Source organism: Rhynchophorus ferrugineus, unplaced genomic scaffold (genome assembly GCF_030347505.1).
Source record: "Rhynchophorus ferrugineus isolate W39M unplaced genomic scaffold, kcgeb_rfMv2 rfM8, whole genome shotgun sequence".
Lineage (NCBI taxonomy): Eukaryota > Metazoa > Arthropoda > Insecta > Coleoptera > Curculionidae > Rhynchophorus > Rhynchophorus ferrugineus.
The window spans coordinates 8,693,700-8,710,430 of NW_027472587.1; positions in this window are offsets into that span (position 1 = coordinate 8,693,700).

Here is a 16,731-nt window from a genome sequence, read left to right on the forward strand (position 1 = left end):
AGGTCTACCTTTTTCCACAATACCAAACTGTTATTCATTGTATATCCCTCTTGACCAGCATACCCATTATAATAGTTCATTATATCTTCAGTTCAGTTTCTAAAATAAAGAAAGTAACACCCAGTGTCTATTTGAAATAGTTTTATCTCAAAATGCTGCATATTCCTGAGTTCTCTGAAAATGCCTCGCAGAACAGTTTCATCTCAAATAATTGTGTTAAGTTATATATATATATATATATATATATATATATATATATATCTATATATATTAGCAGTGACATGGGAAACATCATAATGTTTCCGCAGCAACTATAAGTTTTAATACATTTTGGCTCAGACATATATCAACATTTTAATATAACTAAAATAATTGAACAAATATTTGATTAAATATAATTTATATTAACATCATGGTACATCAATCTTCATAGTCAATATTCATATCTCCTTAATGCATTTGCCATATATACCTGCAAAAGAGTTAGTGTTTTTTCTCTCCTCATACATGTTAACCAATCGTTCATGTATATTCTGAACAACTCACATGCTCATAAAACCTTTACACTCTATAATACAATTCCCTACAACTATACATACAACATACACAAGTATATTAATCGTATACTGACCTTTAGTGGTTTCCTCTTTCATCACCCTGTCTTGGTAATCGTCAGCATTGAATCATAAACCAACATTCATAAGGTTTTATTCAATCAATCCCACTTTCAGAAACACTAATCAAGTGAATAACTAAGCTGTTTATTTCCAACATATCAAAAATTTGCTCAAGATTCTACCATTTGTCAATTCCTTCTTCAATGTGTCTGATCGACCTCACACAAACCAAAAATGTTATTTTCAACAATGCCTCTTTCCATAAATCCAGACAGATCCGGTTTGAATATACTCCTCGACCTGAATATCTATTGTAATAATTCTTTGCAATACCCGGTATTAATTTAATTGGATTAAAAATGCAGTGATAGGTAGGAAGCTGTAGTACTGTGTGGCCATAACATTCAGTAATCTTATCTACTATGTACTTTTCTCAGGCTTATTTCTCAAGAAGTAAATTACATAAAATGCAATTAAATATTTCACTTAGATTTTCCAAGTAACAGCACGAAGAACTACATGTCTGCAATGAATAAATGTTATGACTAATAAAACCTAATCGATAGCTATTCCAACATTTACCTTTTTCCATCAGCTTTCGTTGTCTTTAAAATATTTATTATCATCTTGCCATGAGCAACCCAATGTACCATTCTGAAATATTTATGTCAGACTCATTTTGCAGGCTCATTCCGTTACATGTTCGAACGTGTCTAACAGCATTCTATCCCTTTTGAAATATAATAAAATGGGAAGGATAATATTGTCTGACTGTTAAACTAATTTACAACTTTAGACAGAGATATATTGACACTCGTGTCAATTAAATCACAATCCTTCTTTCCATAATAAAGCAAGCAAGTTCCACAAAAATCTTCATCTGTATATCATATCCATTGTATTATGTGTCATCATATGCATTTCACATTGCATAAAAAAATCAATAAAATTAAACGATGCTAGCCAGCATAATATACAGAATTTATGCAGATTCAGTTTTCATTATATACATAAACTAATAAATAATACATCATGCTCATAAAACAGGGACTTAAGTAAATGAGAGATGTGTATTTGATATTAATAGAAACTCTTTGATTTAGTCCACTGCCGTCTGATTCACCGAGCCACGCTAAAATAACGTCCTAGTTTGTACCGAAGAGCTTTTAAGGCCAGTTTTTTTTTATCCATACGACACCGTTTTGATTTATTCGCTTGTTTAATTGAAGCTCCACAAACTACATCTCTTTAAATCCTTTGATAACTGGTAATAAATGCGTATGCATGATACAAAGTGATTATAAAGATGCCTATCTGGGCGTATTAGTTCTTAATTAACAATTTTGTTATAATATGCATAGGTACATGTATATATATATATATATATATATATATATATATATATATATATACATATATATATATATATATATATATATATATATATATATATATACATATATATATATATATATATATATATATATATATATATATATATATATATATACCAATAGCAAAGGATACCAATGAAGGACATTGAAACATTAATAAAATAGTCCGCGATAGTTCTGGTCCTGGTCTTCTTGAATGTATTATTTAAAAACTAGTCAACAATGTATGGAATATGAATATGAGGTCTTATTATATTTTAGTGATATATGTTTTAAGCGAAAAATAAATTGTGAGTTGTCAATGTTTTAAAACCCATAAAATATCGGATTATCATAGAAATTGGATAGACATAATTATACATGTTTTTTCTCAGTACTATTTTAAAGGCAGGGTGAAATAAAACAATAGATTGCTTTAACAATTAGTAAGTGCAAGAAAGAGAAAATAACAAATATACTATACCAATGATAGTTTAATAACCTATTGAAATGTAAAACTGAAGAAGAACTTGTCATCAATACTAATACAAACCGATCTAAGGTTTTTCAGGATAATTGTTAGTTTTAACTTTGTCTGATATTCGTCCAATCAAAAATAAAGAAGGAGAAAAGAAGAAGAAATGCAGGGGAAAGTATCTTGGAGTAGTAAGAACTTGCATGTATTCAGATAAAATATATATATCAAATATTAATCAATCTATAAATCAATATATTTTATAACATTTTTTTTTCAACTTTTTCCCATTTTTGACGACAATATGGCGAGTAGTAGATCATTTAAAGCATTTCTTCATGACTTCCAAGTGGTGTGTATCAACCAAGATAAACTTTATCAATATAAACAAGTTGTTGCCATGAAACAGATGACTTTATTAATTGCTCGTTATTGTGGGTCTTTTTTCCAACAACATGTTGTTAAATTTGTTGTATTCATGTGGTCCTAACAGGTCATAATACACTGCACTCTCCATCATTTCTTGCACTTAAAATTGCTGTAATACTTTTCATTGTTAGTCACATAATCCGCAGAAAACTTCTTTCTTGCCTGGAAAACAATAAATCCACGAACATTTACCCTCCTTTGTTGTTGTTGGAGCTGGATTTTTTTGTCATTGACACCAAAATTGCTACTTTTATGGTTGAGGTGAAAACCTATAATTGGGACATGGTCCAGCAGCATCATCATAAGCTTCTAAAAGTGTTGGATAGGCCTCGCCAACAGATTTTTTAAATCAAATAACATTAGTAATGTATGTCGAAAATGCAATTGTGAGCGTTGAATGGGTACCATCTATATAAGCGGAATATCTCAATAATATTTTACTAAATTTATAATTTAATATCATTATTTTACATAAAGACTGATTATATATTAAACAAAATCCTCAGTAACCAATTTAGATTCCGATATGGTCATAGAATAATCGAATAAGTACATCGCACTGTAGAGGTCCTTAGTAGATGCTTGGAGTGTGGAGAGTTCTGCGTCCGTTGCCAAAGTTATTGCCAAAGTTTGGTATGATGGACTGACGTACAAACTCACACAGATGCTTACACATACATATCACCACATATTTTCATCCTACCTGAATTAAAAGAGCTTCATATTTAAGAGACTAATAATATATTATTGACCTTCCAACTAGTAAGGACACAATGACTGCGACTGCGCATGAACACTGACGACACTGCCGACTTCTCAGTGCATTCTAACCTAAAAACTGCTTCGGTCCAACTCCAATGGCATATAAACAACAACGAGAAAAGGTATAACCAATAAAGAATAAAGGCAAACCAAACCAAGTTCACTCCCATATAATGAAAACATCCCACAAAAGGAGCATGCAAAATGCTTGGGCCTTTTCTTGGATCGTGGGTTAATATGGCAGAACAACATCTGGACCAAGCATAAGCAACTTGACAGCAGGCAAAAATTGCTTAACGTAAATTGGTTAACAGGTCGCCGTTCCGGCGTAAGGAGTGTGAACAAAATGATGATATACAAATCTATTACCAAGTCAATCTGGCATACGGCATTGAACTATGCGGCACAACAGACTACAACAAACCGTTTTGAATATGGAAAATATGGTGGCTTATTATTGTCAAACAGATTGCCATGGCGTAGAACAGATAAAGAAAATACGTAAAGAAAAGTTAAAACCAACAAATTTAACAGTTGGATTAGGCCGTTTAACAGTTGTTTACATTGATACATCGCATTCTCAACAATATATATGGATGGTTAAAATATGCGCAAACACTAGAACAAATGCAAAATAATTTGCAAAACAAAAATAAGTTTTAACAGAATGGAATAAATTATTTTAGGTCTGAAATTCCGAAATATAAAAGGGAACCCTCGTATTACAGACAACATAATAAACTAAAAAAAATAATTTCCTCTTCCTGCTATATCTGTTTAAAGGCTTTTACACACCTTGAAATACTGACGTTTTATTTCAATTTATTAAACGTTGAAAAAAAGATAGGAGCGACACCGCTGTTACGAGGACCATTTATTTAAATAAATGTACATCTCGCAGTGTTCTCCCTCGGTATTTCTACGCTGATCTTCTGGGAACTTATTAGACTATTCTTGGGCCGTAAAGGATGTCGCCGTGTTCATGTATCTAACGCGCGAGTTAAAAGAAAGAGGAAGAAGGGGAATAAGACCGAGAGACCCAAACTACATCGCTCCGGTCGATACAATCTGTGCGGGCATCAAAACTTCTTTATTTGCTCGTACCGACAAATGTGTCCGACGAAAAACTGCGCGCTGTTACGGTTTCCGAGGATGGATACGCAGCGAAGAGCACCAGTGAAAAAACAAACGAATGGAATTACGGGCTCGAGAGAAAAAAAACATAAATATGCCGATCACGACGGGTCCCAAGCTAGGAAAGCCACCGAGTCCGTCGAATAGCGGTGCTTCTGTTTCGTGACTATTAAGACAGTTTTCGAGATGCGTGGCTCCTAATAAGGTCGGTTATCGTAACGAGATGGATTTAAATAAACGACTTTTGAACTTTGGAGCTAAGAGCGTCATCTTAGTGGACGCACCACTAGGCTTATAAATGGTAAAACGACAAATTCTGATGCAGGAAATTGATCTCTGTGTACAGATTACACTTCAGGATATAGAAAGCTTTCCGCAACTGTTGTTGGACTTCCTTAATATTTTGAAAATAGTAGAATATACTTCAATTTCCAACATGCTATTATATATAGAAACCGTAACATCACCAACATTATCAGTCTTCATGCTAGTGCTTCAGTTTTGATTTTATTAATAAACCATCCTATCTTATCTAGTTTTATAACTCCTACGTTTTCTGCTTGCCAATCTTGCAATCAGTAAACAACAAGAACATTTGTTTACAGTGATACCTTGCAATTTCAACAATAGATATCGCGGATGAAAATACAGGCAACCACCAGAGTAAATACAAATATTTTTAAAGACTATAATAACTTTTAGATACACAGAGAATAACTTTTGATTTTGGCCTGAAATTTCGAAATATAAAAGACAACCTTAATGTACTAGTTGGATTTTCTTAATATTTTGAAAATAATACAATATATTACAGTCTTCACGCCAATGTTTCAGCTTTTATTTTATTAGTAAGCTATCTTATTTAGTTTTATAAGTCCTGTGTATTCTGCTTGCTAATCTTGCAATCAGTAAACAACTGGGAGAGTTGTTTACAGCAGTACCTTGCAATTTCAACAATAGATATCGCTGATCAAAATATAGGCAAGCCACAAAATAAATCCAAATGTTTTTAAATACAATAATAACTTTTAACACAGAGAACGATTTTTGTTTTTGGCCTAAAATTACGAAATATAATGGATGACCTTAATATACTAGTTGGAGTTTCTTAATATTTTCAAAATAATACAATATATTTTAATTTTCAGTCTTCACGCCAGTACTTCAGCTTTGATTTTATCAATAAGCCATCTTATCTAGTTTTGTTTGTAAGTTCTACATTTTTTGCTTTCCAATCAGTAAACAATGAGAAGCAGAATTGGTTTTAACGAATCGTTTTCATTGTACAAGTGTAAAGCAAAAAATGCAATAAAGAAGATCACCAGCTTGTAGCTTAAAGTATGTCCTTATAATAATTAATATTTAACAAATTTCTTCTCAAAATAATAATGGGGTACAATACACAGCAAATATATTTTAGATGATCAGTATTTCATATGTTAAATACAGCAGAAAGTTTTTATGTTGTGAACAATGAAAGTACCCTTGATTGTATATAACCGCTATGTAAACAATGATATAAAAGTAAAATAAATTAACTTAAAAATTTATTATAACTGAATGGGTTCTATATGAGAATACTTGTACATACATTCAATTGAACAAAAATATAGACGCCGGTATCTTTAATTATTCATCAATTTATTTTAATATACCAATAATACACTAAAATAAATTGTATAAATCGGTAGAAAAGGATTACAACGTAATAAATGTTGTAATACCAAAACACTTCATTACCTATTCAAAGCAGAACGAAGGTCGCATATACCAACCAAACCGTCTTGTATTTCCTTGTTAATGACTTTTTTCATTGTCACTTCCACGTTCATGTCAATTTTAATGTTAACAATTGCTAATGCAATTCATTTGCTAAAGATAAATTGACTTGATCTTTGCCAATTCAATGAAAAAATATGTCTCTACAAAATAATATATTGAATCTTCACTTACTATAAAAGTTACTTAATTTTAATTCATTATTAATATATATACATGTATAAATATATATATATATATATATATATATATTTATATATATATATATATTTATATATATATATATATATATATATATATATATATATATACAGGGGATAGACCAAATAATATGAACAGCATGCAATATATAGAATATCTTGTTGCATGTTGGTAACTCTGATACTGTGTAAATAACACAATCTGTATGTAGTGCTCAATGTATCTTGGCATGTTGATTATATATGAAGAAGAATGATGATTAGAAAAATATGATATGGTCTGATGAATCATCGTTTACTTTGTTTCTTTTAAACGGCTAAAGTATATGTACGGAGAAGCATAAAAGATCTCTACAAACTGGATTAACGGCTTCCTACAGTTAAGTATGGAGAGGTGTTAGAAGAGGTTCTTATTGTTCATTATCTTCGGTATCCTTTGTACTACCTAGAAACTTATATGATATTCCTTTTTGTGAACATGAATGTTTTAACATCATCACATTCATTATTTTTGTAGTTTGAGTTGAAGACATTTGCTGACAAAACTCATCAAACACCTTAGAAACTTAATGGTCATGCTGCTCCCTCATATCCCAATTTGTCGGTTTTCAATGGTCTAAAATTGTGATTTTCAGTTTCAAAACGGTTCGTAGACAATGAAATGCAAGACGAAAATGCAGCGAAACTCTCAAAGATTTTAATTAATGCTGAGCAGTCAATCATAACAGTCTTCAGATGTTCACGTTAAATGGGAGGTATCCAAAAATTAGGAAAATGTCACTTTTTGAACCGTTTCAACGTATTTTATTTATTCATTATTATTATTGTTACAATGACATCTTGTGATTGCCGATGAAAAGTAGATCTACTACGACAATGACAAGTACGAAACGTCATGTCAACGTTAGTTTAGGAGAGCTATCCACATCGAGGCCGAAGTAAAATATTCAAGGCCATAAAGTATTGCTGAGCATATGGTGGGATCAGCAAGGTTTAGTGCATTTCGAACTTCTAGATTAGAAAAAGTAACTAGCAGATGAGAAGTAAAAAATCAAATGAAATAACAATCGAAAACTTGTGCGAAACAACATCTGATCACACTTCAGTATTGTAATTCCTGGCCGTGATGACCTTGAAAAAAAAAACAAAAAAATTACTAACAAATTTACTAACTGGGAAAAGTTTGGACTAATAATGTAGGAACAAAAGAGTTTGAGTGTGTGGGACAGAACCAGTAGTGTAGACAAAGTAATGTTTAATAGAATTAGTATTCAGGCAAATTAAGATTAAAGAATATCAACAGAAATGCTTCAAATAATATATAAGTGAATCAAGCCCAGTAGCAGACAAAGATTACCCCCTATGGAAAGCAACTGGAAGATTTAAAAGACAAGTTATTGGAGTACCGTCGCTTAAAAATGATCGAAATTAATGGATTCGACGCAACGAAGAAAAAGCTGAATTATTCGCACATTTACCTAACGTGTTCTAACCGAATAACATAGAATCCACAAAGGACACAATTCTAAGTCTGGCGTAACTGTAAATCTGATTTCTCGAATAGAAGTTACCACGAAAATTGATAATAAAGGATTTGAGTGCACAGAGTAACAGCGGTTGTTTAAAAGGCATTCCATGAAAATTAAAACTGCCTTGCAATATTCCTATAGGTCTCACAAACTTTTGAACGGCTACTGTATTTAGAACTAATCTAGAAAATAAGCAAATTGCTATCGCGGAACCATTGTCAATTGCTGAAGTCATAGATTTTCGTAAAAAATAGAATCTGGGATGAAGTAGCTTTCCCCAGAATAGTGTTCGGATCACTCCTCTATCTACTCTATACTGCTAGTATCCCAACAACAACAAAAACAGTACTTGGAACATTAGCCGACAACACAGTTATTATGATAAAAGATATATCTTTGCCAATATGCAAATATACAATGCTTATCGCTACGTAACCAACTGCACGATGACCTCTTCTTTTTTTTTTTTTTTTTTTTATTACTCTTCGTGAGTCCACAATCTGCCCTATTGGCAATAAGTATTCCTTATGTCTATATTATATATTCATGGCACGTAGAAAATCACTTCATTAAGCAATCTTCTGTATAAAATATTATCTTAATTAATTAGTCTTATTCTAATGCTTATTCTAAACTCTACATATGTCCAGTAATCAGATCAGGTGGTGTTAAACGTTTTAGTCTACGCACTTCACTATCACGTCGCATATTTAGCTGATTAGCGAGTACATTGGGATGCACTGACACTCTTTCGAAGTACTTCACACAAACACGTTGGATTACACTCGTTATAGGTTCTAGAGGAATATCGCGTTGTATCACTTTATTTGAAATATAGTACGGAGCATCAACAATGGCACGCAACACCTTATTTTGGAACCGTTGAATGATGGATATATTAGATTTGCTAGCGGTACCCCATAGTTGAATTCCATATGTCCAAATGGGCTTGAGTATAGACTCATACAGCAATACCTTGTTATCTAATGATAACTTGGATTTGCGCCCAATGAGCCAATACATTTGATATAATTTTAGTCCTAGTTGTTTCCGTTTAGAGAGTATGTGCTTCTTCCAGGTTAGGCGTCGATCTAAATGCATACCAAGATATTTAACATGCTCTGCTTGGGGGAGTTGACGATGATTGATATTTACTGGTGGACATGTTCTTCTACGCAGGGTAAACGTTATATGCGTGGATTTTGATTCATTGGCTTTAATGCGCCATGTCTTCAACCATAATTGTATTTGCTCCAGGTGGGTTTGTAGGTTTATTGATGCTGTGACTGGATCTTCGTGGGATGCTAAGATTGCTGTATCGTCTGCATATGTTGCCACAGTAGTTATTTTTGTGGTGGGCAGATCAGCCGTATACAGAAGATACAGTACTGGACCCAGTACACTACCTTGCGGAACTCCTGAATATATGGGATTTAATTCGGTATGTTCATCGCCTTGATTTACAATAAAATGTCTGTCAGTGAGATACGATTTTAGTAGCTGATAGTCCGGATGAGGGAGAAGTTTCTTTAGTTTAACCTGCAAGCCCGTATGCCATACTTTGTCAAAAGCCTGAGATATGTCTAGGAAAGCAGCCGAACAATATCTTTTGGCATTTAGGTCAGCGTTTATTTGGTTTACAAGTCTATGCACTTGTTCTATAGTCCCATGCTTATTGCGAAAGCCAAACTGATGTTCTGGAATAATTTTTCTTTTTTCTATTATATAGTTTAGTTTTTTTATGTATAATTTCTCGAAAACTTTCGAGATTATTGGTAATAAACTTATAGGTCGGTAGGAGGTCACATCTTCTGGTATTTTTCCTGGTTTAAGTATCATTAATATTTTAGCTACTTTCCAGATACTAGGGAAGTAATTAATTCGTAGCATAGCATTGAATATATATGTTAATAGTTTTATAGCCTTTTCTGATAGTTCTTTTAAAATTTTGCCAGTAATTAAGTCATAACCAGGAGCTTTTTTAATATTAATCTCTCTCATTATTGTATGTTTAACTTTTTTGACCGTTAATTTCTCATGCGGTAAATCCATTTGAAATGGCGAATCTAGAAAGCTAGTAATTTTATTTTCGTCATCTTTATGTAGCTGAGACTGGAAAGGTTTAAAAACATTTTTTAGGTGTTTTGAGAAAATGTCGGCCTTCTCTTTATTGCTTCTCGCCCAATTATTTTCGCTTGTTTTAATAGGTGGATTATGCTGCTGGGATCTCCTAAGCTTTTTTGTTGCTTTCCACAACGAATAGTCTGTAGCCTCAGTTGATGTTAAGTTTTCTAGGTATTCTTGAATGCCTTGGTTCTGTTCGATTTGGATTAGATCTCTCAGCTCTTTTATGGCCCTATTAAATTTTCTTTTATTCTCTTCAGTCCTTTGCTGTTGCCAATTTCGTCGTAACTTTCTTTTTTCTGCTATCTTTTTCTGTATTGTACATGATATATGTGTATTTTTTCTTGGAAATGTTTCACTGTTGGGAGTCGCGGAATATGCTGCCTCCTGTATATTTTTTGTAAGATTTATTGCTGCTATTTCTATATCCATTTCAGTTTGTAACGGTAAATTTAGAGAGATATTTTGGTCTAAGTTTTCTCTAAATGAGGGCCAGTTAGTTCTATTATTGCACAGAGAAGGGGGTTTATCTTTGATGGTAATTTTTGAAGAAATTGTTACTATTATTGGTGAATGATCAGAAGACAGGTCGAAGCATGATTCTGCCTGACACTTTTTTGGATCAATATTTTTTGTAATACAGAAATCTATTGTATCTGGTTTTTTATTTCTGTCTGAAGGCCAATATGTTGGTTCACCAGTAGAGATATGTTGTAAGTTATCTTTCCTTATGGCTTTGAGCAGTTCTTTACCTTTTGAGGTTATTATTCTTGAACCCCACATTAAATGTTTTGCATTATAATCTCCTCCTGCTATAAATCTATTACCTAGCGTACTGAAGAATTCTTGAAATTGTTCTGCCTTGTTGTTATGTTTGGGTGGGCAATAAATCGCAGAAATTGTTAATGGTCCATAGGCTTCCTCTATGGTTATACTGGTGGCTTGCAGGTAGTCTTTGCGGAATTTTTCTTTTTCGAAATGCTTTATATCATCTCGAATTATTATGGCTGTACCTCCATGTGCTTTATCATCAGGGTGATTTGTATGATAAAGCTTATATTTAGGAACTTTCAGATAATTCTTGTCCGTAAAGTGTGTTTCGGAAACCATCATAACGTCAATATTTTGTTCATTTACGAACATTTTTAGTTCCCTGGCGTGTTGTTGGAGCCCATTGGCATTCCAGACGGCGATTTTGTAGCTATTGGTTTCAGGCATTAGGCAAGTTTGCTTACGACGGTTGTGAGTAGACCAAGCATCGTACTCATTTGATCCATTAGTTTGGCCATCATATTTTCTAATCTTGAGATGTTACTAGTTTCAGTAGGTTGAGATATTGTCTCTCGTTTTTGTGCTGAACCATTTTCAACTATTTGGGCATAAGTTATGTCTGGTTGACTTGTTCTGGTGGGTAGTGGTAGATTGGTAGTAGTGGATTGTTTTTGTTGATGCCTTTTTTCCCTTAAGGCAGGATAGAGTTTCTGCTGTAGTTGCTTGTGAACTGCGCAACCCTTGTAGTTCGCTGGATGATTTCCATTACAGTTAACACATTTCACTTTTTCATCGCGAACTTTACGAGTACAATCTCCTGTCTTATGTTCTCCTGCACATTTTACGCATCTATATGATTTGCGACAGTAAGTCTTTGTGTGCCCGTGCGCTTGACACCTTGTGCATTGTGGTATAATTCTCTTTATATGTGGTGGTTCGCATTTAATAATATTATTTTCCAGTTTGGTGATTTCATACACCGCCTTATTATTTCCATTAAGTTTTATGTCTATATAAAACATAGGCAGAGGTTTTTTTGTCGTGTGATGTCGTATATTGTGAATATTTACGACCTCGTGGCCTTTTTCAGCTAGTGCTACCTTGATGGTGTTAAAGTCCGTCCCGTGATGTAATCCTTTTAATACGAATTTAAATGTTCTCTCGGATTTTGGCCTGAATGTATGGTATTGGGTGTTTCTTTCATCTAATTCTTTTATAAGAACTTTAAAGTGATCCGCTTCGAACAATTGGATTTTAATTGTTTCATAGCTCACTGTTTTAATTGTGTAGTTCTTAGTAATGGTTTTCAATAAGTCATGGATGTTTTTTATTATTCCTACCTTATAGACTGTTATTGGTGGTGGTTTGGGAACAACTTTTTCAGGGCTTGGTTGTATGTTCTCTTCAATTTCTTCCGACAGGTTGCTAAAACTGTTTTTTGTCTCTATCGGTTTCTGTAACCAATAGTCACTGATTCTTGTTTGTTTCCTCGCGATTTCTTCTTCTGGACTTCTCAATCGTTTTTTGTTAATGACTGTAGTCCATTCTGATGGTGGAGTTTGCGTTATTGCTGTTTGTTCCAATCTTATATCAAAGTGTGCAGGTGATTTGGTTGAATCGCTATGGTTTGCCATTTTTTAATTTTTAATATTTTATTTAATTTACTTCCAGAGGATAAAAAAAATAAAATAAATACATTGTTTATTTCACGCACTTCATTTTTCACTTACGTTATTTTAGCACTAGTTTTTTACTATAAATACTATAAATGAATTTCAAAAGGACTGTTGTAAAATAAGATGAAATAATTTTAAACACTAATAAAAATGAGATGCAGTCCTTTTGTCTGGTCACGTAAACACGTATTCACTACACTTTAGGTCCACTGAGAGACGGATAGCCGCGTCTGTTATGCGTTTTTAACACTCAATTAAATAACCGTAATAAAATACTGGGTTTTTTTAAAGAAAGGTATCTTTTTATAGCTTGGACCGTATTGAAAATACGTCTTCACCCTACGAAGGTTGGAACTGAACTACGATGACCTCGAAATCAAATGGATATACGAAGTGATCCAAGGTTTCACCTTAAACATGAACTAAGATTGCTAAATTACATCGACGTAACAGCAATACAACTATCTCTGCCAGGGGCCGTAGAAAAAGTACTAGTGTCACTCAACAATATCTACAAATGGACTGGGGACTGGAAAATACAGTTTAATAGTTCCAAATTTGTCCATGTTAGTTTTTGCCTTGCGGTGAAATCCCAAAAACCTAATTATCCTAAAAATCAGCTAACTGCATGGGCATCCATCTTGACGGGAAGTAACAGTAAATGGGAAACATCTTTGATCAAGTATCATTTGACGAGTAGATTGGAAGTCTACCATCTTGCCCTAGAATCAAAAGGATTTGTTTGGTTAATCGTAATGCCTATTAGGGCCTATGTGGTTGCACTAGAACATTAAACCAACTAATAACCCAGCCCCGCCGAAACAAAGTTCAAGAGTTAATTACCAATGTTTGAGCGGCAAGGTTTTCACTCGAAATCAAATGAATTTACGAAGTTGTCAAAGATATCGCCTTAAAGCATAAAATTAGGTTAGGTTACCGAAGCACAGCAACGCAAGCCAAATGTCAGGAACTTGTATACTTTATAAATGTTACTCATAATTATAGCTGAAGTACTTTAAATTTGTAAATTAAGATTGTACTAAGCATATGTAATGTAACATGTAATTAATTAAAATAAATTTGGTACCAAATATCTTAGAGTGATTTAGAATTAGGAATAAGTTCTGCGAACATCTCCGTCATACAGTCACTGACTCTTGGTATTTAAGGCGGCTTATTCTTGACCGTTTTCCTTTTTGTTGCTGTTTATGTGGTTGTCGTCGACCAACTAAGGAAGAATAATCGAATACCTTAAATTAAAAACGTTGACTCCGCTAACAAGAAGGTCAATTAAAATGCAGTCAGATACCGTCTGCCCCGCCGTATAAACTAATTGCAACAACAAACTGCCGTTCGTGTTCTTTATCATGGGAAATAAATTGTAAAAGTCCTCGCGTACGACGTAATATTTTAAGGCTGACCGCAGACCAGACCGATACACCGTCAGGTTCGTCTTCGGGTCTATACTTGTGATGACCGAAATGACAATGATCGCAGAACACAGACGACCGACCATTTAATTTCGATTTCTAAGCTTGTCCGAACTTGAGACATCATCTGTTAATCATTGATGTGAGATAATAGAACGCTAGAGTAATGTAGCGTGAAATGGACAATCAGAAACTGCTGGAGAATATTAATTATTGATATACAAAAATTATAAATATTTATTTTAAATTTAAATAATTTTAAAATGTTTTTTATTAGACTATGATTTAAATTCAGTGACTGTCTGTAATGACATAAAGAGGTAATAAAATATTTCAATTATAATAATTTTAAGGCAACGCTATGAAAAATACATGAATGTCTTCGGAAACATCTATATTTTCGACTTTCTCAAATAATTGAAACAGTTTTGTTTCAAACCAAATCTCTTTTCCTGCAGTTGTTTGTAATACAACTAACTGTCGTCTTTGACGACTACAGATCTAAACTAACCGCAATTAAAAACAAATAACTGAGACATGAAATTAAGAAAAGAGAGAGAAATTTGATTAACTTTTATGATGGTTTCATTAGCTGTGCGTGAGTGCGAAGTTATTTATCAAATTAATTTGAGATCTCAATTGTTTTTCGTCAAGGAGATTCCACTGCTGTTCAAAATAGTAGTGGATGAAATTATGAGAAATGTTTTAAAGGGACGACGATGACAATTCCAAGCACGGAATGAACTAAGATAATAGAAAATGAACTGAAAATAGAAGACTAACTAAATAAGATCGCCAACTGTGGCGAGATTTAGTGAAGAATATTCGAAATCCTGCAGCACTAACAGCAGCATATGGTTGAAAAGTAGGCTAGAAATAGAAAGATAGAATTATAAAAGAAAAGGAAGTACGGTAGCGTTGTGGAAGTGTACAGCTACAAGAGGGTAGAGAAATGGGAATAGAGCGAGACGTCGTCGTGGTGCTCTTTTATAGCCGGGAACCGCATGGTACCAATCCACCAACGTTGCCAACCTTTGAACTTGCTGCAGGTGAATGCGTGGTGGCCTAAAGGGTCGTAGCGGTTGCTACAAACTGAATGCTCCTCATTCAACCAAATTCTAAATTTTTACTAACCAAACTACTGATACTGAAACTTTTCGGGTTCTCCTTCAGTACAGTGCCGGTCTCATACATTTCTAGATGCTGCTTAATCTTACAGATCTACTCTCTATTAACAATTATCTCGAAACATTTTTGCAAACATTGCTCATATATTACTTACATCGATAACTATACATCTCCAATATCAAAAAATAAATGAAAAAGATCGAACACGAAGCCAAACTACACCTCCATAAGGCTTTTCATCTGCTAGTTGGATAACACATCGCTGGAAGACTGAAGTAGGCCAAATCTCGAGAACTTCTATAATAGCGAACGAATGAAAATTGTGTAACCTGTGATAACAGAACTACAGCTCATCATTAGATGAAATATCGATTTAAATCTTGTTAAGAATAATTCAATGTTTGGTCAAAGGCAAAGTCTGGAATAGAATTTAAACTAACAGCAACTTTCTATTTTTGGAATCTCGTTATCCTATATACATTATTATTTTTGTTATATGTTTGCATATTCTAATGTATGTCTTGCTATTATAGCATGATATGTTCTCTTTATATCTAGCTATCATACTTTAACAAGCTCAGGAAGATTATGTATGTCTAAATATAATATAGATCTGGCATATAAAACATTAAATTAGTATTTTACTTTTATATTATGTCTAATATTTATAACTTTTTGTCTATTTTAATAGTATTCTATCTATATTTACATAAATATTTCTTTATGTATGTTTTCAAAATTTGATTTTCATTACATATTATTAATCATTATATTATCTTTTAAATTCGTTTGTTAATTGTGTGCTTTTGATATGTTTGTACAGTTAATTTATTTTAATAATATGTGCGCATTTCTAAACCGTGTACCAGCTGCACCGACCCGAACAACTGGTAATCAAAAAGCGCTATGTCTGGTGAGTAGGCTGAGTATTCTCAAAAATATTAAAGGTATTTTTGTAACATGTAGCCGACCGGTGCCATGGAAGATAATGGACTTGTATGGCGTGTGTAATTCGCTATTGCTGATCTTTTATTGCAACAATAAATTGTTCAATATGTTAAATTCACGTCGGTAGACTTCTACACTAATAGCTATATTGTGTTTTAGCAGATCATAATACTTTAGCACGGCAAGGATTTATGGGCATAGGTATTACGCTTTGGTGTCTACCAGAATGGCTTTCTTGGACCTACCCATCACTTGTTGCGTTTGGAATTGCCAGTAAATTCGCTTAATAGACATTTTCCCTTTCTATGGGTCTTTTCCATCGCATATAAACGTATAGGAACATCTGATCTATCAAT